Genomic DNA, 24,210 nt, shown 5'->3' on the forward strand with positions numbered 1-24,210 from the left:
ACAGTGCTGAGCAAATGAGGAGGGGGAAGACAGCCTGCAAACACATGCTCTTTTATGGAGCACTACAACCAAAATTTTAAAAATTACATCGCAAAGCATGAGCAGCGGATGCTGGGAGCTGGAAGGATGCAGTACTTGGGACATACTCAGGGAAGAGACACAAACACACAAAGGGGAAGTGAAGCTGGCACACCAGGACCCAAAAAGAAGCAAGGGAATGAGAGTAATGATTAAGCCAACCATTGGTTAGCAATGTAGCACAATAAATTCTCATAAACCAGGTAAAATGTAACAATGCTTGGATCGGGATATGGAAGTATGGTTCAGGATGTAGACGGAATTTCAGGATGTCAAAGCATGGTTCGGGCGACAGGCAGCTTTGGAAGCACTAGGTTAGATTGGAACTTTCCATAGAAACCTCACAACAATTTTTATGTATAGAATCTGTGTGTGAAAAGCACGGTTTCTAGTTTTCAGCAGAGGTCAGGCAGGGGAGGTGCGTTTATATATGATGACAGTTTATTCATAACACTAACTGCAAGGCACCTTATTTGAAAATGCATACTTTTACTTTCATGTGGGCTCGGCAAAGAAAGCTGGCTCTCTTATTATCTGAGCATTTAATGGAGTCAGGGGCTATGTGCACGAGCTTGAGATTGGTAAATCTAATACTTTGTTGTCAGAACATGAAGCTATTTCTCTCGCTGCCAGACTCTTCTTTCGGAGAGCCTTTCCAATTGGATAACAGCCTCACCAATCCCAGTAGTGACTCTAAATCTCCCAGAAATAGCTAACACACCCTGACAGCTACCTTGATGACACAACGACTAAAAACCATAGAGTATATAAATATATTCACAGCCATGCTATTGGAAAAATTTCTTTATGCCTTGTTAGTAAAAAAAGGTGACCCTTGCTCGTAGTCTGTCCTTTGAGAAGTCCCACTACCCTCTCTGCAAACGAGCCTCTCACCCATCCGTGGAATCTTAGCTCCTGCCTCTCTCTAAAACGTTCCTGCAGAAGCCTCTCCTGGAATCTGATCTCAACCCGCTGGAGTATCCGTGTGGCCCTATACTGCCGGGGATGTACCCGCTATTAGTGCAGGAGGTGGATTGATACCGGAGCCCAGGGGTTGCCACCAGCAGCAAAGTTACCATGAGTGCAGGAGGTACAGTGATACCGGGGCCCGGGGGTTGCCACCAGCAGCATAGTTACCATAAGTGCAGGAGGTACAGTGATACCGGGGCCCGGCCGGGGATTGCCACCAGGAATACAGATTTCACTAGTGCAGGAGGTGCAATGATATCACGGTCCAGGAGTTGCCACCAGGGGTATATTAGTGTAGGAGGTGCAGTGGTAACGAGGCCCAGTGGAAACACAAAGTTCATTCAGATGCTTCCATCTCCTCGGCTTTCTCCACTGTAGCTCTCTCTCTCGGAGCTGAGTGTCTCTTATGCTAAAAGCTAATGTCCTTCAAACAGAGGCTCGGAAGGGACAACCATTCTCCCTCCCCATGCCCCTGTGCTCATAAATATGTATCTTTAATAGTGCGCTGCATGTGCCTTCTGTCTTTCATCTCCTCTGCCACCTCTCCCTGTTGCATTTCAATGTCCCTATTCCGCCGTTTTCACTTCCATGTGGTCTTTAATGCTTCTCTTCAAAACGCCATTAACAGGGATCTATAAACTAACAAGCAGATCAAAAATTGGCTGAGGGTCTGACTATTGCCAGCATAGGTTTAAGTTTGCCCACCGGACTACCAGGCCAGATGTGTGTTCATTGCGCCAAAATCACTGGAGTGGTCTTTTCCCGTAATTATCCTTCCATCTACGGCCACTCATGAATGCTTAGAACCGTGTCTGCACCATACAAGAACCCGGCCTTCCATCCACCCCCTGTAAGCTGACAATGTGCGCTCTTGAGCAGAGCCGGACACGGATGCCTTCAGTGTGCAGCCAGCGTGCGCGCGCCTGCTCTCGCTGACGAGGAGCCAGGCTGAGGGGGCACTGACTGTTTATTCAGCTTTTATGAATGAGCGCTCCCACTCCCACGCGTTAGGCACCGGCCCTGCAAACGATGTACGTGAGGCGTCAGCGTCATGTGTGCTGTGAGCACGAATAACTGTCTGCAAGGTCCACAAGCACTTGGAATGGTGTGTAAATAATGCAGGTCGGGAGGATCTTGCGTTAACCAGATATGAAGAGAGGAAACAGACATACACGTGAACAGGTAAAGCCAATAATCATGGCTTCACCTGGCCATTAGTAAGTGAGTTTAAATTCACCTATTTTTCTTTCGGATGTGTTTTTTTCACTTTCGACGAGCATCTCTGTCCGTGGGTGCTGGGATATTGTGTTTGGAGAGGAAACAAACTACACAATTACATCCAAGTTCACAGTAGATAAACAGATAGCGAGACAGGTAGTTAAATAAACGGACGGACAGCCCTATCGATCGATTCTAGTAAAGCATTTCACAGTACTCCTGGTCCAGGGTCCAGGATGCGCTTGGGTTTAAAGTGTGACATTTTCCATGGTTTAAACTGCTTCTAGGAACACGTTTGAGAGTGCTGCAGGGCACAGGTGTCAGAGTAGCTACCCGACTTCCATTTTAGGAACAGCATGGTCATTTGGTGAATGTGAACAGCAGTGCTCAATTTGTAAATAAAAATGTGCTGGTGCCCAAAGCCCTCCTCTTAAATGCACGGCTGCTGCAATTAAATGTAGGAACACGGAATACTGAGGCAGTGTAAACCTGAAGCCATCTCGGGCCTCTTCCATCCATTTACAGCCACTCCTTGCCCCTTCAGCTCACTCTTGCAGCTTTCTACTTTCTCCCTTTGTGACGCTTTTTCATTTTTCCTGTCCTCCGTCTTTTCCATATGTGTCTTTTGCGCGCAGCAAATGCTTGAGGCAGAGGAATAATCACTGGTCCGGAAAAATAGGTGCCGGTGCTCAACACTGGAAACACCAAGCACAAATTAAGCACTGGTGAACAGTATAGGTTCTATTCACAAACTGCATTTTGTAGTATGTTTAGTAGTACTAGAATAATAATACCAACGGTCTACAAATGCTATTCACTGGCCTATATGCAAAAGTCTAGACTCCACCTCTCCTATCTTTTATGTGCGGAGCTCTCGCCCGAATGGGAGATCCCAGCAAATAAGTATATGTTTTAGTAGTAAATGACAGAGGGTCAAGAGGCATGCCTGGAAAATGGGCAATGTTTACAAATAAATGGGAAGGGTTTAGTGAGGATTAAGGAGGATTGAGGGAGAGATATGGACCCAACCACAAAAGAGTACCCACAGTGCTATTCACAGACTGCGCTTCTATAGTTACTATAGCAAGCAGGCATTATTAGCAAATCCAAAAACATCTTGTCCATGCAAGAGTTACTGACTTTGCCAATGTGTTTTAGCCATGTTCAGCATGGCTAATAGTTAATGGCATAGAAGAGAGTAGCATGGAGTGTAGTGACATGTTGTGGAGTGGAGTGGAATAGAGTGTCATGGAATGGCGTATAGTGGCATGAAGTGGCATAGAGTGTTGTGAACTGGTGTAGAGTGGAATGGAGTAGAGTAGAACAGAGTACAGTAGAGTAGAGTGGCGTGAACTGGTGTGGAGTGGCATGAACTGGCATGGAGTGGGGTGGAGTGAAAAGGAGTGAAATGGAGTATTGTGGACTGGTTTACAGTGGGATGTCATGGAGTGGTGTAGAGTGGCATAGAGGGAGTAGAATAGGGTGAATTAGAGTGTCTTACAATGGAGTGACATAGATTGGAGTACAGCGTTGTAGAATGGAGTGCAACAGAGTGTTGTAGAGTGGAATAAAGTGGCGTGGAGTGGCATAGATGAAATTGTGTACAGTAAATAAAGTGGAGTAGAGTGTCACAGAATGCAGTGGCATAGAGTGTCATGGAGTGGAGTTGTGTAGAGTGGAGTGGAATGGCATCAAGGGAGATACATACAGTGGAGTAGAGCGGTGTAGAGTAGAGTGAAGTAGATTGTCATAGAGTGGAATGGCATAGCGTGGAGTAGAGTGTTGTAGAGTGGAGTGTCATTGATGGATCGCCATTGAGTGCAGCGTCGTCCAGAGGAGTGGCATAGAGTTGAGTTGAGTGTTGTAGAGTGGAGTGGCATAGGTGTCATAGAGTGGAGTGGCATAATACAGTAGAGTGAAATTATATGTCATAGAGAAGAGTGGAGTAAAATGGCGTGGAGTGGTATAGAGGGAGTTCCGTAGAGTGCCATAAAGAAGAGTGTTGTAGTGTGACATAGAATGGAGTGGAGTGACATATAGTGCAGTAGAGTGTTATAGAGTGGAGGGATGTAGAGTGTCTTAGAGTATAGTTGAGTGTCATAGAGCAGAGGAGAGTAGGGTGGCATAAAGAGGAGTAAAGTGTCATAGAGTGGAGTAAAGGGTTGTAGAGTTAAGTGAATTGTCATAGAGTGGAGTAGAGGGCAGTGGAGTAGAGTGGAGTGGAATGTTATAGAGTGAAGTACAGTTTCGTAGAGTGGAGCGTCAGAGTATTGTATCATGGAGGAGAGTGTCCAAGAGTGTTGTGGTGTAGAGTGCCATGTTGTAGAGATGGAGTTTAGTAGAGTGGAGTGCCATAGAATGGAGTCTTGTGTTGTGTCATAGAGTGAAGTGTCATAAAATGCAGTATCATAGAGTGGAGGGGTGCAGAGTGTTGGGGTGTAGAATGGAGTGGCATAGAGAAGAGTGGCATAAAGTGGAGCGGCATGCAGTAGAGTGGGGTTTTGTAGAATAGAGTAGAGTGAAGTTTCATAGAGTGGCGTATTGTAGACTGTCTCAGAGTGGAAGGGCATAAAGTACAGTGCCTTGAAGTGGAGTGGCATTGTCATGGAACAGAGTGGAATGGCGTGTTGTAGAGTGTTTAATAATGGAAAGACGTAGAGTGGCTTTTAGAAGAGGAGCGGCATGTTGTTGAGTGGTGTAGAGTGGAGTGGTGAAGAGAGGAGTGTTGTAGAGTGTCATAGAGTGGTGTAAAGTGTTATAGAGTAGAATAAAGTGGAATAAAGTGTCACAGAGTGGAGTAAAGTATTATAGAGTGGAGTGAGTGGAGCAGAGTAGAGTGGAGTGAGGTAGAGGAGAATGGAGTGCCATAGAGTGTTTTAAAGTGTCATGTCGTAGAGTGTTGTGGTGTAGTGTCATGGCATAGAGTGTTTGGTCATAGAGTGAAGGGGCGTAGAGTTGAATTGCACAGAGTGGAGTGGTATAGAGTGGAGTGGCATGTCATAAAGCAGAGTGGCGTAGAGTTGACGGGTGTGTAGTAAAGTAGAGTGGAGTGGAATGTCATAGAGTGGTGTGTCAGAGAGTATCACAGAGTGGAAGGGTGTAGGGTAGAATCGCATGTCGTAGAAGAGACTAGGGTGGTGTGTCGTAGAGTGGAGTGGCATGTTGTAGAGTGGAGTGGCATATTGTGTAGTGGTTTAAGAGACGATTGGTCTGGAGAGGAGTGTTTTAGAAAAGAAGGGTGTGCCATAAAAAGTTGTAGATTGTCATTGCGTGGAGGGGCATAGAGTACAGTAAAGTGTTGTAGAGTGGAGTGGTATAAAGTCTAATGGGGTAGCGTGGTAGTGCACTCCCTTTACGGTCAATACATTTTTCATTTGAAATGATCATTACATTTGGAGAGACATACACTTTTAGTAATACAAGTATACAGCCCACAAACGATAATGTGTAGAAATGACATCAACTAGTGTATTGGTTTGTTTTGGTCATATTAAAATATTTGTTCCCACCACACTTCAAAATTACAAATTAAGGGCTTCACTTGTTCTTTTCTAATTCTAATATATTCTGAAATATCTCCACAGTTAATTTACAGACATTTAAATAAATATTGTTTTGTGCTAGAAAAAAGCCTTTCTTTTCACAGTACGATCTTCACATGAATCCTCCTCTTTAAAGTCAGAGAAAGAAGAGTAAACACCAAGCTCCTTCGGAAGACAGAGCCTGATATCTGACCTTTGTCTTTGAATGCACAGCAAATGTGACAAGATAAGATCAAGATTTAAAGGCCGGTTTACAGAAAGTGAGCACTCATGGAAGAATACAGTAAATAGCTATGCTTCATGGGAGGGACAACCTCAAGCTGGACAGCCTAAACCAAAGAAGGCAAAATATACATTATGAAGATGTTTTTGTTCTAAAATATATTTTAATAATCTTTTTATTTAAGAATACATGTAACGTTATTTAAAAAATAATCATTACATTATTTAAATGAATTCTATACATGACATTTATTAACTTTTAACACACAATACATAAATATAAACATTTTACTTTAGGTTGTTTTTTTTGTAATAACTTAAAAAAAAAAAATTGACTAGGCTCAAATTAAGTTTTTAATTAATTTCAAAATTAAGTTAATAGTGATGTTGCATTTTTTAAATGTGTTCTATATGCAAAATAAATCTATAAAATTAATATACATTAACATTTGACATACAAATATTTTACTATTTTTTTCTACATTTTATGGTAGGGAGATTGCAGATTGCAAACGTCACCATCAAGTGTGTGGTATATAAGATACTATTGTAGAGTCCCTGGTAGCAGTAACTTTACTTTATATTTCTGACTTCATTCCTTGTTTCAGGGAGTGGGAAAATGTAAGTCTGCATTTTTGAGTAACTTTACACTTGTAAATATACCTTTGTAAATACCCCCTGGCTCTTATTATTACCAAGGGTGGGCCTGGTGGGGTATGTGAGATTAGGGGCACAAGAAGTGTGGGTGAGGTAGTTGTGCTGTGGGCAGAGGGTACACAGTCATGTGGTCTGTCATTGGCCTGGGGCTGGCTGTCCTCCTTCTGGGCGTGAGGGGAATGCCCAGGGTCTGCTCACCTTGTGGTACTGTAAGAGTCAGGCTGGGACAAGGCTGTTGTCATTCCCTCAGGCTGTGTAAAAATGTAGAGGAGGACGAGAGAGTGAATGACTGGGAGTTGCCAGGTTCCAGGGAGAAACGTGAAGGTCATTGTGTGTGTATAGCACAGGCCAAAAGAGGGTTTACTATCCTTCAGCTTATGGTACTGTAACTTCTACCTGACAGCCAGCACTTCCTACTCACCCAACATGGCACCACATCTGACAGTAAGCTCTTGGACTAGGAGCTAGCCTTCCTAACGAAGTATATTGTCAAAGAGGAGGCTAACAAAGGATTAAGATAACTCCAAAGGCCGCTTCCAAGATTTGATGTACAATTGTGGACAAGGTCAACACTGTTTCTACATACTACTGAGAACAGAATGAAATTAAAAGCAATAAAACAATCTCAAGAGAACTGGTTGTTCCCCACTCCAGGAGCATCTGGTCATGTCAATCTTGAACCTTTAAAGGTTTGTTCATGGTCCTAGGAGAGGCTGAGGCTGAAAGTGCCCCATGGCAGGCAGAAGTGAAACACCTGTAATCTATCTAAACAAAATTAGCTCATCATACATGTTATATAACAATAGTCTAGTTGTGGGTTGTGTAATAATAATAAAAAAGGCACAAATAGTTTCCCACACATGTACTGACAGGCCACTTCTGAAGTAAAATCAGTCTGTAAAATGGTATGCAATGCACTTTGACTAACCAGTAGGACTAAAACCACACCAGCACCACCATAAAATCTTATTCAATTATAATTTAGATAATCATAAAATAAGTGCAGAAACACAGACATTAAAGGAATGCACACAAACACCTTGTTACATTTGGATTATTAATGCATAGAGGCTGCTGCATCACACAATACATTTTAAAAAGGAGCCTACCACTGAACAAAACCCATCATCACTTAATACCTGGAAAAAATATAAAGGTGACGAACAACTTATTTTAAAATCGGAATTAAATATCCTTTAGTGTAAAGTACATACAATTGACAAATGCCAAGTGCAGCAATATATGTTTTTCGAGGTGCCATCACACCTCAGTTGATAATGATGTCTGAGGCATATTGGCCCAGTGGGAAGCGTCCAATAGGGGTTGGATTGTGCCTGGTCTGAACCTAAATAAAACAGCAAGCATGCTCCCAGTATCTAGTATTGCACAAGTGAAAGGGTTCTATAAATAGTGTAGTATTGAGCACAAAAACTATTGCATAACACCGAACTTGGTGAATTCGCTGTGATCACGATGAGAACGTCTTAAAGCTGGAAAAGTGCTCTTGGCCCACACGCTGTCCTTCTTGAATATGAAGGTGGTATGGTCAAAGAAATCCCTTATTGCAATAAGAATGCAGGTCAGCTATACATAACATAACCATGGGATGTTTGATCAATGGTTACATTTCAAACAATCTCTATTAGTCTCATGGTTAATTAAGGCACATGCGTTAGACCAGATGGACAGGCAAAGCAGCAAAGGAGCTAACTTGAATAAATGCTCACTCTTCCTAAGACTCAGTTTTCATGACAAATATGATTTGAGCTACTGTGGGGAACCGGGTTACCTCGGTTTGTAGTGTTGTAGTGATCGAGTATCATCATATTCCAGAGCCATAGGTGGATATAGGCAGGCACTGTGTTATGTAGATGTTGAGGAAGGAATTACTTTTTGATGCAGATTTTCTATACCCCTGCATAATTATAAGTAATTTGGAGGGAAAAACACTACAGCGAAAGCACAAGTAGTGAGAATGAGCAACCACTTGCACTCACGATTCGTGTTCAACTACAATTAGCGGTATTTCTTGACCCAAATTCATCCATTTTGCTCTAAAAAAATAGTGCTAAATGCTGAGAGTAAGTTAGGGAAAAATACTACCCTTGGAGCACATTTAGCACTATTTCTTAGTGAAAAATGCATTCTCCCACCCACTATGGACACAAGGGGGCATTTTGTGCTAAGACAGTAGGTCTAAATGACAGGGAGTAAGTTGGGGTAAAATCCTATCCCAAAAGCCCGCTATTCGTGTTCTGCTGCAATTAGTGCTATTTCTTAGCTCAAAATGCCTTCTCACACCCAATTTGTGAATCTGAGTAGTGTGCCAAGTGAATCCATTGTGGATGCCCTTGTTTTAGCATGGCACACAACGGACAGCCAGGACAGCTTCTCTGAGACAGTGCAAGTATACTGCCTGCATTCTGCTGGCTGGAGATGAAGAAACAACGCCCAATTGAGGAGGCTGGAGAAAGCGCACCAGTTAGAAGTTCCATGACAACCTTATTAGCAATGGACTGCTGATCAGTTATTTCAGAGCACTGCCGTGTGATAGATTTAAGGATGAGGGGTCGCACTGTAGTTTCTGATTTTCAAGGTGAGGAGGTTTACAGGCAAGGGATGCCTTTTTGTCTGTCTGTGATTAGTGCTTCAGGAAGTATGATGACAGCCAGGTGCACAGAATCCATACTCCATTGTGACACTCCTGCTTGGAGCCAGTCCTATTACCTGTTGTGAGAAGCATTACTTTCCACAGAAGCTGTGACTGGAGAGCAGTCTGAAAATTAAATTTGAAAGAGACCCAACCCAAACCATTTATAAACCTCAGACAGAGCATTCACATCCTCTGTCTGGAAAATGTGTATGAAGGTAGGATCCAAACCATCTCACTTTGTTCCAGCCCTAGGTTCTTCTTGACCAATGAAGGAGGTGCTCCACAGAGCACTCAAAGAGTTGCTGTGTAAGCAGTGCTAGTGTCTGTCTGTCAGCCAGTCTCCTAAAGAAGAGGGGACATCACCTAAAGTGAACACTTCAATTAAGGAGTTGAGGGTCTGCCCAACAAATCTGGAAATCTGACTGCCCTATGAGAGAGGGAAGGACAATGCCTGTCCCTGCAGGAGGGGAGAGACTATCCAGGAGAAAAAGCTCAGTTATCTCTCATGTGATGAGCCTTGGAGAAACCTGACGACCCAAGAGAGCGGTCCAAGAGTGACCCATGGTGTAAATTGTCCCCCGTCTCTCAGCACAGTCCTCAAGTGAGCTGTATAAGAACTGTACCAGAATATTTACTCACATGAAGCCTACCAGTTCACAGCGAGTTTGAGAGACTAGTGCTAACACTGACAAGAGGAGAGGAAAAGTGTGCCGAACTGTTGAACTGGAGAACTCTTCTCGGTCTAGAGACCGCAACGGTCCTCAAAGACATCACATACACAAACTTGGTCTAGGAACTAGAACTGCCACTGCTGAGTACCTGGCCACAAACCTACCAGGAGTGCTGCCACAGGCCTGCCTCCCCAAGACTGTCCTGTAAACCTTGCATGAACAATGTCTCTGCCGTGGTTCCACATGAAGCAAAGTGTCAAGCCGAGACGGCAGAAGTGCAGCAGGGGTCCACAGCACAGACTGCCACATGCAACCAGGAGGTAAACCTCGAGGCTTGGTTTGCACGTAGAACAAGAGACTGAGGCTCGCAGTTGAGCCAGACATGCCTGCTTGAGAGCACTTGCAATAAGAATGTTACTCATCAAGCCAGTGAAAACATTTGAGCCATGTGCACATGACTGCTCCTGCCTGAGCCCATAGAGGGCTGAAACTTGCAGGGCCTCACCCTAAAGGGAGGGACAGTAATTACTGTAAAGGTGGAGAAGGGTGTGCCACTACACAGGGACATTTTAAGCATTTTGGGGCCCCTGGGTCAAACATATTTTTGGGCCCCCTCTTCAGAAAAGCTTTGAATTTATGATCCAATTACAGCTCTTTCGTGCCCTCTCTTGCAAGGTCTCTGAATGTTCACAGGCAAATTGCTCCAAATTCTAAATGTGTTTCATCCAATATTAAGGGTTTGTGCCATGTGTTTTCAGTAGTGTATTATTGCAAATAATCTCTGTAACCCCCTCCCATTTCTCAAATGCGAGGTCCTGTTTCTATCTGAGAGAAACTTTTTATGGATGTTGCATGGTGTTGAAAAACAGGAACACAACATTCTTCTGCAAAATGTCTGTAATAAACTACCACACATTAGGTGTATTAAAATACATTTAAGAAAAACAGTATTTTAAACATTCTATGTTTAAGAATTATTTAAGGTAATCAGGACAGGATTGTCTGCAGAACAGAGCCTATCAAGGCCCCCCTGAAAGGTTGGGGCCCTGGGCCAGTGCCCACTTTGCCCACACCTTAAAACGTCTCTGGCACTACAGTTTTAAAATGCAGCTTATTACATCCCTGTGTATTAGATCCACAGGATAGAGTGGTATTTAGTACTGCTGCGATATTGGACATGCAGTGAGCTTCTATTGCATCAGAGGCGCTACACCAAGTCATTAAATTACAGTTTCTACATCAAGAACCATTACAAATCAGTACTCTGAATCCCAGGGAAGTTATTTGTAAGTAATTTTATGTGCATATTTATCTGTCTATGTACTATGACCCTGAATGTAATTTTGTACTTTGTTCCAACTCCAGACGATGATCGTTGAAAGTGAAAACATAACATCTGAAAGAAAAAAATAGGTGAGTTTAAACTCACCTTCTGATAAACTCGCGAAGCCATGATTATTGGCTTTACCTGCTCACGTGTATGTCTGTCTCCTCTCTTTCCACATCTGGTTAAAGCAAGATCCCGCCGACCTGCTTTATTTAAACACCTTTCTAAGTGCGTGTGTGCCTTGCAGACAGTTATTCGTGCTCACAGCACACATGACGCTGACGCCTCACGTACATCGTTTGCAGGGCCGGTGCTTAACGCGTGGGAGTGGGAGCGCTCATTCATAAAAGCTGAATAAACAGTCAGTGCCCCCTCAGCCTGGCTCCTCGTCAGCGAGAGCAGGCGCGCGCACGCTGGCTGCACACTGAAGGCATCCGTGGACCTGGAACTTGGAAGTAGAAGATCCTCAGTCCCCAGTGGAGAAAACCGAGAAGACGGCAGGATATGGACCAGGGTGCGGTGTGGGCAGGTTACAGGCGTGTAGCAAGGGCGCAGGGGGCCCCGATGCAAGCAAACACATTTGCCCCCCTTTGCCCTTCTCCTTCTTGCCCTCCTGTGTTGTAGTTAGAACAGGGACATTTATAATTGGGCTGCAGGGGGCCCTCGCAGCCTTGCGCATTTGGGGCCAGATGCAGGAAACTATTTGCGAGTCTCAAACGGCAAAAAATGCCGTTTGCGAGTCGCAAATTCCAGTTTCCAATGTAGAAATGCATTTTGCGAGTCGGGACCGACTCGCAAAATGCATTTCAGAATCGCAAATAGGAAGGGGTGTTCCCTTCCTAATTGCGATTCGGAGTGGTATGCAATACCATTTGCGACCGCATATGCGGTCGCAAATGGTGTCGCAGTTACCATCCACTTCAAGTGGATGGTAACCCACTCGCAAATTGGAAGGGGTCCCCATGGGACCCCTTCCCCTTTGTGAATGGACCACAAATTATTTTTTCAGGGTAGGTAGTGGTCCAACGGACCACTACCTGCCCTGAAAAAATACCGAAACTAAAGGTTTCGTTTTTTTTTTTAAGTGCAGCTCGTTTTCCTTTAAGGAAAACGGGCTACACTTAAAAAAAAAAAACTGCTTTATTTAAAAGCAGTCACGAACATGGAGGTCTGCTGACTACAGCAGGCCTCCATGTTTGCGAGTGCCCATAGTCGGTATGGGGCCGCAATTTGCGACCCACCTCATTAATATTAATGAGGTGGGTCTCTGCGACCCCATAGCGAGTCGCAGACGGTGTCTGAGACACCGTTCTGCATTGGAAATTGCGACTTGCAATTTGCGAGTCGCTCCGACTTGCAAATTGCAAGTCCCAATTTACAAATTTGCTACATCTGGCCCTTGGTAACAATGGCAAATGCGCCCTTTCTGTTCACCCCAAGGCCCCATTACTACTGCTGCTCCTGCACTAGTGGTAGTTGTGCCCCTGGTAGCCTGCACCAGGTCTCGGTGCTACTGCACATCCTCAAATCAAATTATTTAATGATTTAGACCTTGGTCAACACTATAAAATCAAGAGATAACTTTACATTTTAAAATAGGATACAAATTACCTTACATCTCAAAAACATTTAAAAGCGTGCTATAAAAGATTCCAAAAATGTAAAAAGTGTATAACATGCACTCATTTGCAGGAGACATTAAAACATTAAGCAGTTTATTACCTTTTGTTATATTGCGTTTAAAATACAAAGGGTGAATATAACGTTTCCTTGCTTGAGCAACAGCAGCATCAGACAAACAAAAAGTGCATGTGTTGTCTTGTGCTCCACCACAGCAGAGATCACATATTTACCTTTCGCAGGTTTGACCAATGCTTTTTCTAGTTTAAACGGAGAATACCCAGATGGAGCATTATCATTACACGTCCTCTGCTGTCGTCTAGAGACAGATATAGATATTTTTAGACTGTGTAAAATAAAAACTATAATATCGGGAACAGCCTTAAACAGTTTCAGGCTCCTACTATAAAAACTATCATTGAGATAACTTAACCTTGGGATTGCGTTTTTAAAAATAGCTTAAGTTGAGCAAATGGTTTATTGTACATTCTAATTGTGATAAAACAAACCTGAGCTTAGTATCAAAACTAAAATCCCTTGTAAAAGTACAAAATGCTTCCTATTTCAAAAAATCTCTTAGGGCCTCACTATGACACTGCCGGTCACCAGACCAGACGCAGGGTCACAGTCGGACCGCTGCCAAAGTGGTGGTCCAACCGCAACATTATGACTGTGGCAGAGCTGCCACGGTCCAACTGCCGACACTGCCAGGCTGCCGCCAGCCTACATTCTGCAGCCTGGCAGTCCCAGCAGTTGTAATCCGCCAGGGCATTGCTGCCATGGGGATTAAGAGTTCCCCATTCCACCAGCCTTTCCATGGTGATTTACACCGCCATGGAAAGGCTGGCGGAATGGGGGACTCGAGGGTCCCACATGCACAGCCCCGTTGCTCATTTCACTGCCCAAATTACGGGCAGTGGAATACACAACGGGTGCTGCTGCACCTGCCGTACCACCACATTGCAGCCGGCCCCATTAGGAGCCGGCTGCAATATTAAGGCCGTGTTCCTCGCTGGGCCGGCTGGCGGAAACACTGTTTCTGCCCACTGGCCCAGCGAGGAACTCAAAATAGGAATGGCAGGATTCAGGCCGCACAGGCGGCCTGATGGGGGGAAGAGATTGGCGGCCAGCCTCCGCCACCCGCCAAACTCATAATGAGGCCCTAAATGTGCCATTTGGTGCGTGAAGAAGACTGCAGGCCTATTTAGGTATGTTGCCATTACTAAAGAAGGTGAACTTGATAGTGCAAATTCCAGCGCAATGTTTGCACAGGAATTGCTTGGCTTACAGACAATAATTATCGGTGGATCTTCCCTTTGTACAAATTCAAGGTAGACCATTTATCAAAAGGATGGTGCTACCTTTTTCCGTTGAAGGGTATCGCTTTACGTTTAGCAGTATTGATGTTCAGGAAATTATCTTTCGCATATGCACCTACTGCATTCAGATTACGTTGGAGACCAATTGGAATGAGATAAAAAATAATTACTTCATCTGCCTACATCAGGACATGCACGTCCTGAGTAGTGGGAGGGTGAAATTCTTGATGTTTGCAAACTAGGCTGGCAAAACATACAAATAAATTGCGAACAATAGAGAAGCAAATCTGTAGCCCTGTTTTAGGCCACTCCGTGTAGAAGTGTTAGTAGTTAGGCCTTTGCTCCTGCTCATCAAAAGTTTACACCAGGTGGAGGAGTGTAAAGTGACAATCAACCACAGTAAATGTGAAGGTATTCCTAGCTTAATTAGTTTCTTCCAAAGAGTTGGCCTCTCCACTCTGTCAAATGCTATCAAGAAATCAACGAAAACAAGAGTGCGGAATTTGGGATTCAAACACTACATACTCATCTATCAGGGATTTCACAATTGAAATATTATCAGTTTCTGAGAGTTTATCTCTAAAACCCCTTGTACACAGAGAATCAATCCTTTTGCAGCAGTTCAGTTTTCAAGATGTTCCAGGATGCTGCATTCAGAGATCTTCCCTTCCACATCAAGTAAAGAGATCTGGCAGAAACTGCCAAGAATAGATAAAGAGCCTTTTTCTGTACCAGAACCACTATACTTCCAGTCCAGAAATACAGGATTTGACACTTTGAATAACAATATGCAAACAAAGGTGCTAAGAGTTGCCCCAAACTTCAGGGGGCTCTTTCAATACTTTTACAGGGATGTGGTCAGGGCCCATAGCTACAGAATATCTTTCTCTTTTTATATATATCGCAATTTACTTATCTGTTGGAAATTTTAGCGCCTCAAATTTTTTTGTTTGGTTAGGTTGTGGATTTAGAGAAGTCTCATTTTCTTTAGAGTCAACGTTTTCTGAGTAAAAATGTGAAATATATTTAGACCATTCCGAGGCTGGAATTGAGACCATGGTGGAAGCTTGTTTATTTCCACTGTATTTTGCAATTAAACTACAACAAAGCTTATGAATTTTTATAAGAGCTGCTTGCTGTAGTTCAAACCTGTTCGAGGTGCTATTGTCTGTTTAAGTAGGAGACGAATATGCCTCTTTTTTCCATAAAAATTGGATTTCTCTCTCCCTGGTAACTGTATCTTGAATAAATTGTTGCCACACAAGTTCATTTATTTTACAGGAGTGTTCCTTATCTGCAGGATCCTTTGCCATTATTGTCCTCTTTTTTAGGGGCTTACTAGCTCTTGGTCTACTGAGGACAGTTTCCGTAATTTTTTCCTTATAAACTGGATGTTCATAGTATTTCTTACTCTGATCCCAGAAAGAGTAAAGTTTATTGTTCATGTGGGCAGTAGTACATAGGTTCCAATAAATCCATTTTTGTTTAGAGTCTAAAAATGTAATACCATTAGCCGCCTCCAATGTCCATTCTGAGTTTTGGTGAGGTTGAAGATCCATTGCGGTACTCATGACTGCGCGGTCACTGCGATGGTAGAGGTGGACAGAAAGATGTGACGTTTTTGGAAACAAGTCAGGACTGGAGAAGATGTAATCAATAATTGAGGAAATAGTTGCTCTGTTTCTTGTGACTGATGCAGGAGCGTCGCTATTTATTCTTCCATTCAAAATCACCCTGTTGATGCCTGAGAGTAGATCGAGGACTAGTCTTCCTAGTTTATCATTTTTTTGTTTAATTGGAAAAATGGAGTCAGGAATCGCCCATTCTTCTTCTAGGTCTCTGTTTTATAGGCGTGTAATACAACATTTCATATCTTAGCATTAAAATCACCTGTTATTAGCATATGAAATGTTGTTCCTGCTCAAAGATCGATTCTAGTTCATCAAACATCTGGATCAAGAGAGCATATTATTGTGGGCCTGGGGGAATATAAATATTAAACAAGAGATGGGTGTTTATGGAGGATCTTTCTGTCTTTGGCAATTTCATTCAACTGCATTGAATATTTATCGATGAAAGACAGAGAATATCTTAGTCCCAGTAAAAATCTATAGAGAGCCAAATATATTACATACTAAGAATCTGTGACAATTGTTTTTAAAGTACCAGGTCTGCTGGAGGCAAACAATTGAGGGTTTTAAATTAGCAAAGTTATTATGGTTTGCATTACGTAAACCATCTAGGTTCCAAAAGAGCAAAAGCATTTTATTACTAAAAAGGTCGTTTGAAGAGTTTATTTGCTTTATTTTCATTTAATTTCACACATAGCCAAGAACAATAAGCTTCACTAGATAAGGGTCTGCAGAGAGTTTGATCATAACTTGTATTATGCCTGCATCGGAATCAACTTGTATCGAAAGAGGATTGGCAGCTGTCTTATAAATTATGCTGTCAGGGGAGATGAATTTAAGTGGATCTATGGTTTGTAACAGATGCAATTTCACAACTAGGCTGCCTTCTCAGAATTTCCAAGTGCCTACCACATCACACGTCATAACCATTTTTGTGAAGTATTTTATGATTCTTCATAATGATTATTGACCAGAAATCTTCACTTATGATGGACTGATTGTCTTTTTCTGGAAACAAAAACAGTTGAATTTCTGCTGAAGACAGAGACTTCAGTCGTGGGTACCGGTGGAGTAGAGTAGCCATAATATCCCCCTCAGGAAATAAATCTGTGAGTTTTGTGCTTGAAGAGCAGTACGAAGGCATGCCAGGGTTTGTTACTGTGTTCGTTTGATCATGGTTGAAGGCAGCTTCTGGAGCTACACACTAAGGGATCCTTCCCTTAAATGTTAACAAGAGGGAGTAAATTCTGGGGGTTGTGGATTTCTCTCAATTTGAAATTCTTCTGAAGAAGCAAGGGGACATATGGGCTGTAACTGCACTCCTTGATCTAAATTTTAATGAGGGGTAATATTATTTGAATTAATTTCATTAACAGTCCTTAATAAGTGTGGTTCAAATTGTTTGCATTTGGAAGTTTACTTGGTGATTCTTTGCTTGACTTTATTCCGTTTACCACCTTCTCTGATTTTAACTGATCCTGCCACAGTCGAGGGGCATGTATTTTCCTATGATGGAACGGCTTGTACTTCTACTTTGTCTTCTTTAATACCTTCACTGGTACATTTGGTAAAAACTGGGAAGCAGGGGAGAGAAGGTGCGTTTAGCTTCAGATTGAGCTTTTGGAAATCTTCGTAGAACAATTTACGTAAGGAGAAGATTCTACCTTCATCCTTTTTAGGTTTGTCATGTGCTCTTTCTCTCCTTGTTTGGGCTGCCCTTATATTTTTGTTGATTATGCTCCAACACAATTTTGGCATCCTCTGTTATATGTTCTAAGTGCCAAGCTCTAGGCCCCAGTGTCACTGCACCTTCTCCACTAATGGTAACTATGGTCCTGGAACCAATCCATAAGTGCAACCATGAGGCATGGTGTCAATGCAGCTCCTGCACTAATGCTAGCTATGTTCCTGCTGAAACCCCTAAGTGCTGGTATCACCACAACTCCTGCTTTATTTATAGCTATGTTCCTGGGGGCAAACCATGGGCCCTGGTACCGCTACACTACCTGCACTAATGCAAGCTATGTTTCTAGTGGCATCCCCGGTGCCCCAGTACCATGGGATCTCCTGAACTAATAGTGTTTACACTCCTGTTGGCAACCCCTGTGGGCTGGTAGCATGCACCTCTTGCACTATGCTTTATGTGTTATAGTCATGACGTCATCAAGGTAGCTGTAAGGGTGTGTAAGTCATTTTTGGGAGATTTTTGGGATCAGAGGGGCTGTTATCCAATTTAAAAGCCTCCCAGAAACAAGAGAGTCTGGCAGCAAGATAAATAATTTGATGCTCTGACAATAAAGTGACAGATTTACCAATTTCAATGTCATGCATATAGTCCCTCCCCTGACTCTATTCAATGTGCAGCCTTTTTTCAAGCCGCCATTGAAAGTAGAAATGTACGATTTCTAACAAGTGATTTAAATGGGCAGGTACTTTCGGGTACTAAGTACCTGCACTTCTTCAATGTAAAATGGACAGTACCTGCACTTCTCAGCACTGCTGCAATACATTCAATGTGAGAGCACTGGCACTTCTCACGAGCAAACAGGTACTCTAAGGAGTGAGTAACTGTGCTTCTACATGTCCAAGCACTGTATGTAACTGTATAATCAGTAAACTATAACTGATGAATTTCAGTGGTTTTGGAGTCTACAATGATAAGGCCTAACTGTCACGTTCACATAACTATAGCATCATTTAAACCTTTGGGTTTTTTCAGTGAAAGTTTTAGATTTTTTTAATGTTAAGTAAGATATTATTACCAGACCTAACTATAACTTCACTTTCATTTTTTTTTTTTTCAGTGAATTTCTAGGTTTCTTTTTTTAATGTAAAGAAAGAAATTATTACCAGATATTACTATAATGTCACATTATATTTCAGTGTATTTTTGTGGCTTTTTTTTAACCTAAAGCAACATCTTATTACAAGTAATAAGTCCACAAGTATCTTCTAACTGGGAACCAAATAACCCATTGTAGCACTTCACTCTCGCAGGGTAGCAAGGGAGAGCAGTTCAAGGCCTACCCAGGGGAGGTGGTATGGTTAGTAATCTCCATTCACTTGCATGCAACATCAACGCTCAACAAATTATTATTCAGTCAGTGCTTTTTCTTGTAAAAAGGAAAAGTAAAATTATTGAACAAACTACTAAATGCTATGCATTAAATCACAAATGTGTAAATTTAATACATGTAAACAACTTTACCTACACTTTTAAATCACATTTTCCCCTTAGTCGGTTATGACCCCCATAATAACAATCCCCACCACCTATACCAGATGCAACATCACAATATAAGGGGTGCCATTTTGAATAAGGCAGGCCTACTCGCTTTGTCAAGGGGTCACTATGTCACTATATAAAAAGCCCGGCTATTGGCTTTTGCAAGAAGTGGCCACATCACGTATTGGCTTTCAAAGAGAGCACTACTTAATAAAAAAGTATTCATGTGTTAGGATTCAACATTAAAACGAAGAGAATCCAAAAACATATTCAAATGTATTTATTCTTAATCAATACGCCACTAAATAAAGCATTTGTGTTAAAACAACATCAAATGTGTCAGCATTTTTCTTTTACTCTCCTCAGACCATGTAATGCAGCCATAAGACCAACCACAAGGGGTCCCTACATTTTTCAGCTGAAGATCAAAAGCTTCAATTCTGGATATGCTTAAAAATATCATTAACCTTTCCAGGGGTAATGTTCTATATGCCCCAGGAAAAAATAGAGTTACTTTTAATAATCATTTTGGGGGGTACCACACTCTCTGCAGCCTCCTACAACACTCTGATAACATGCTGGTGGTGCCACGACTAGACTGTGGCACCATAAAGGAAGATAAAATATGCCATTTAGCCGATGAAGGGTCTTATGGCCCTTGTGCTCATGCTTAAAGACTGGAGCAAGATTAAGTTCAGCGTACAGATGTTATAGGTATTCAGGATGCAACATATTCCAAACAAATGCAAACAAATTATGAAAATCACATCCATTTTGATTAATTGCATGCCAATGTAGCTTATCAGGTGATCCTGAAAATCTGTCCAGAATCCAGCTGCCTAGCATAAACCCTTTAAAGCAGCACTGCTTAACCTGGGATGCATGGCCCTGAGGGGTCCCCAAAACCTACTCCAAGGGTCTGCGACTCTTTAGAAAAGTAAAGAATGCTAGCAGATTAATAAAGTATCTAAACATAAAAATGCCAAATGAGATTTTTAAAATGCTCTGTAAATGTTAAGGAATTTGAAATTGATGACTAAAAATTAAGTTGGTATTCCTATTTTAATTTGTGGGAGCAACACAAATACAGCAAACAGAAACTAGTACTGACAATTGGTGGCTTTAATTGAAGCACTAAAAAGAGAGCATGTGTTGGGAACAACAACAAAAAAACAAAGCGATGTGCTAAATTTTACTCTATTGCTTCCCCTTTTAAAAATAAAATATATTTTGAAAAGCTCCAAACTTTCCACTAATATTAAAATGTAGATGTTTGCATATTTTTTCCATTAGTGAATTAAGTAAAATATTTCATAATTTATGCATTTGTTTGATTTATACTTGTTTCTGTATTTTGTGGATTGTTTTGTGATTCAATTTGTTGAAATTGCTTAGGCAGGGCTCCTGTCCCCCAACTTCCAGGAGTGAATCAATGGGAGTTCACAGAAGTCAAAAGGTTAACAACCACAGCTTTAGAGGCTTTGCCAATCCCATCAAGTAGGGACCAAAGATCCTAGTCTAGCGGTTTAACTAATTTGGCCAGTCATTCCTCTCATACAGATCATGCACCCTCTAGCGGCTTAGTAGAACAATTAGGTCACGGCATTCTCTCTGCCACTTATCTTGCCTCTATTAGGAAGCAATTTTCGAACTGAGTGATAGTAGTAATACTGGTATTTCGCTTCACTGCAATGTCCCACCAAGCCAACAAGGCCCAATTAAAGACTTAATTAAAGAGAACCATAAACATGGTTGCCTAAAACTGGAGGCTTTCCATCTAGTTTCTTAGTGTTACATCAGTTCCTGTGTTCTTGAGCAATGACACAGTTTCGTTTCAGGGCATAATTTATGGTTGCAAAAAGCGGGAACACCTTTCTGAAGATACTCAAGAAATGCTTAGAGGTGTGCCCTATCAATGGTGCATTTGGTGCAGAGGCATTGGGACCCAGTGATGTGACAGGCTGATTGACCTTATATTTTGATACACAATCAGAGATTTAGTGGAAAGAGAAAATTATGAGGAGAAATAAAGATATTTTTCCTTGTTACACCTCTGTTGGGAAGGTGAACAATTCTGATGTAATCCCAGGTTTACTAACCATAGTAAATCTGGGAGTGCTTCAAAATCCATGGGCGGATGCATGGGAACGGCCATGCTCCACCCACGGAACACCTTCCTAATGCAGAGTAGCGCAAGGCAGCCATTTGTGCTACCTCGCGCTACTCTGGATTTCTGTATGGCTTAGTTAAATACCACTACATGGCTGATGTTGCCTGGGCTGATGCAAGGGCAATGCAGGCCCTTTGAAAATTTGAGCCTAGGCCTTCATCAGCGGGCTATTTCAGTCATGCAGGTGAGAGAGCGTAGCTTATGTAATCTATATTAACATGAAATGTTTATATATCAATGTGTGATGATGCTGCATAGAAATTATAATGATAGTGATTTTGCGTAGATGTGCATCTAAATTGTGACCACGGAGAGTGGCCACCAATGTATACGTGAACTAGAATAATAATCAAAATGTTTATATTACGTTCAAATGAGCTTATACTAACAACCGCGTTATTAAAATCTGTATTGAAAATCTCATAGGCCTTAAGTTAGCATGAGCCGAAGCTTAGCTGCCTGGCTCTCGTATTAAATGCATTTTTCTATTTTTCAGTGTGCTGACTCACAGGGGACATGACCCTGTTTGTTCTTTCCTCTTCAAACTTTGAAGGATGAATGTAACCATATAAATCCATTTCCCACCGCTTCTCATCGTCTTGCAAAATAAATGTTATAATAAATTGAAACAGTGTAGAGTAATGTAATGTACAAGGTCATTCAAACCGGTGAAGACAATGGAGCTGCTGACCAAAAGATGTGCAAAGAATTACAAAGGGATGAAATCACACCGGACGTGCCACCTCTGAAGACGTCAATTATGAAGACCAATCAAAAGCTTGTAAAATAATATGGGGTGAAGATTAGGATTACCTAATGTTTAATTTGATAGGTTAAAGATAGTGGGGTATAGTTCATGACCAATAGAATTTTGGGGGAATGTACTACGAAAAAGGGATAAAAACCCATGTCACAGGGAGGTCATTTAGGTGGGTTAGGGAATGCTATTGATTTTATCCAGAAACTCTGTCACTCTGTTCGGTGACTTGTGGTTTTACTTAAAACCATCCTTGCCCTTAGTTTGCCCATAGTTTACACTTTTCCTCCTTATGAGGGAAGTGCCCTTTTTGCCCCGGAGCCGAGTTCTGACTGATGGCGAATTGACTGATGTCCTGAAGACGAAGACCGAGCCTGTGTGCTGACCTAAACTTTGGAGGGTAATTATGACAATGCAATTGTAATTTGTCTGTTTGCTTTCCTTTCTAGGTACCAACTGCTTGTTTTTGACAGAGACCTTAGTTAGATGTTTTCCAAATTGGTGTTCCAAATTGTTTTGCATGAAGCGCAACATGCTAATGCTAATCAGTGGTTAGGACAGGTCTTTCACCAAAACTGACGCAAACAGACAAACGACCAAGACTATGCTTTGTTGAACTGACGCATTACTGATACTCTGCTAAATCGATCTATGTTCACGCCGTGTTATGTTCTGATGTTTGTGATTCGCGCCTTAATGAAATCTTACCACAGTTGCCATATTGTGACTATGTTATTATGTTTCTTGGTTTTTAGATTGACACATCTGATATTAGAATTGTAAGCAATAGGGAATAAAAACTCATAAAATTCTACTAAATTGGTGTGGTTATTCATGGCTGAAAGGTCATGGTTGCGTCGTTGAATTGATTAATGACTTTGACTAAAGTGAAATGCATTGTCGTGATAAATATTGATGACATTATTGATGTATTGATTGACATATTGATCAGCTATCACGTCCTAAGGTGTCTCTCAACTGGGTCAAAAGATTCATTGGCCTAAAACGAGTCCTGATGTGTAATAAATTATCATAGAGGGACGCGTTAACAGTTCTGGTAGCAGAGCGACGGTTTGGCCCTTTGGGACCCTAGGACGGAGAATCATTGTTTAAGTTGTTTTTCTGTGATAATGCAAATTGGAGGTATGATGCGTTTCTAAATTCACCATGACTTTCCTGGGATCTCGGAGCCTACCTAAGTGAGTTGGGGATGTTCTCGGCATCATAGTATGTGTGGTATAGGGTTTGCGCTTGCTCAGCTTATGCATTTTTGCAGGTGATTTGTGAAGTTTGTGTGTATTATGGCCGGATAATGTTGTTCTAGTAGGAGTGGGCATACTCCGCAGTATGAGAGTAGGGAAGTCGGCGTACTTCATATGAGTGTGGTGCTTTGTGCTCAAAATTATCCACATGGTTGGTTGTTATGTACGGACCCTTCGTGGTCTAAGACTCCGGAGTATATTGACAAGTGTAGGAGACACTTGGGTTTATGTTGTAATTTGCGTGGTTTAATAGGTCAATCGGGCGTGGTTGACAAGTCGAGTTTGAGTCAAATTGTATGTGTGAAACCTTCGATGGAGATTTGGCAAGTTCTAAAGTGCACTAGGACGAACCATTGACAAGTCGAGAGTAGGATTTGCAGGTCGAATTCTGCTTGCAGGTGCGGGAACTGAGAAGGTGAGAGTAGCGGCCGAGGCTTCAAGTGAAATCTCTGTAAAGTTCTGAAGCGAATGTGTTACCCTTCCTGTAGTAAACCGGCAAATTTGTGTTGTTGTTGAAGGTGCTCGCAGTAATTTTGCATTAGTCTGGTGTGAATCCAGTGAAGGGAGGACGAGCCGCAAGACTTTGTCAGCTGCAGTGTGTGACTGTGACGTCAGTGGTGCTGCGCTGAGATAGGTCAGTTTTCGAGAGGGATCGTGCACGGATTGGCTGCCATCCTTGAGAGGCAACAGGTTGAGAAAGGTGGGTGAAGAGTGTCCTGGGAATTAAAGTCACTTTTTGATCAAATACAAACAAAAGAGAAGACGCAAAAATTAATTTTGTCAAAGCTTTTAAGAGCGCTCTGAAAGGAGACGCATACATTATGGCGAGTGAAGGGGAGCCTACACCGCCTGAGGGAACTCCGGCTTACATAGTCATGGAAGAAAAAG

At 42.1% G+C, this 24,210-nt stretch overlaps 1 long non-coding RNA gene across 1 annotated transcript in view; it reads left to right on the forward strand.

Annotated features, from left to right (window-relative positions):
- Positions 1-21,920, forward strand: part of LOC138247356 (uncharacterized) — a 48,802-nt gene extending 26,882 nt beyond the window's left edge. Inside the window, exons 2-3 of the long non-coding RNA XR_011194465.1 lie at positions 11,376-11,423; positions 21,800-21,920. This is a non-coding gene — a long non-coding RNA (uncharacterized lncRNA). The remainder of the gene's footprint in view (positions 1-11,375; positions 11,424-21,799) is intronic.
- Positions 21,921-24,210: the final 2,290 nt, after the last annotated feature.

This window comes from Pleurodeles waltl, chromosome 7 (assembly GCF_031143425.1).
Source record: "Pleurodeles waltl isolate 20211129_DDA chromosome 7, aPleWal1.hap1.20221129, whole genome shotgun sequence".
Classification (NCBI taxonomy): domain Eukaryota; kingdom Metazoa; phylum Chordata; class Amphibia; order Caudata; family Salamandridae; genus Pleurodeles; species Pleurodeles waltl.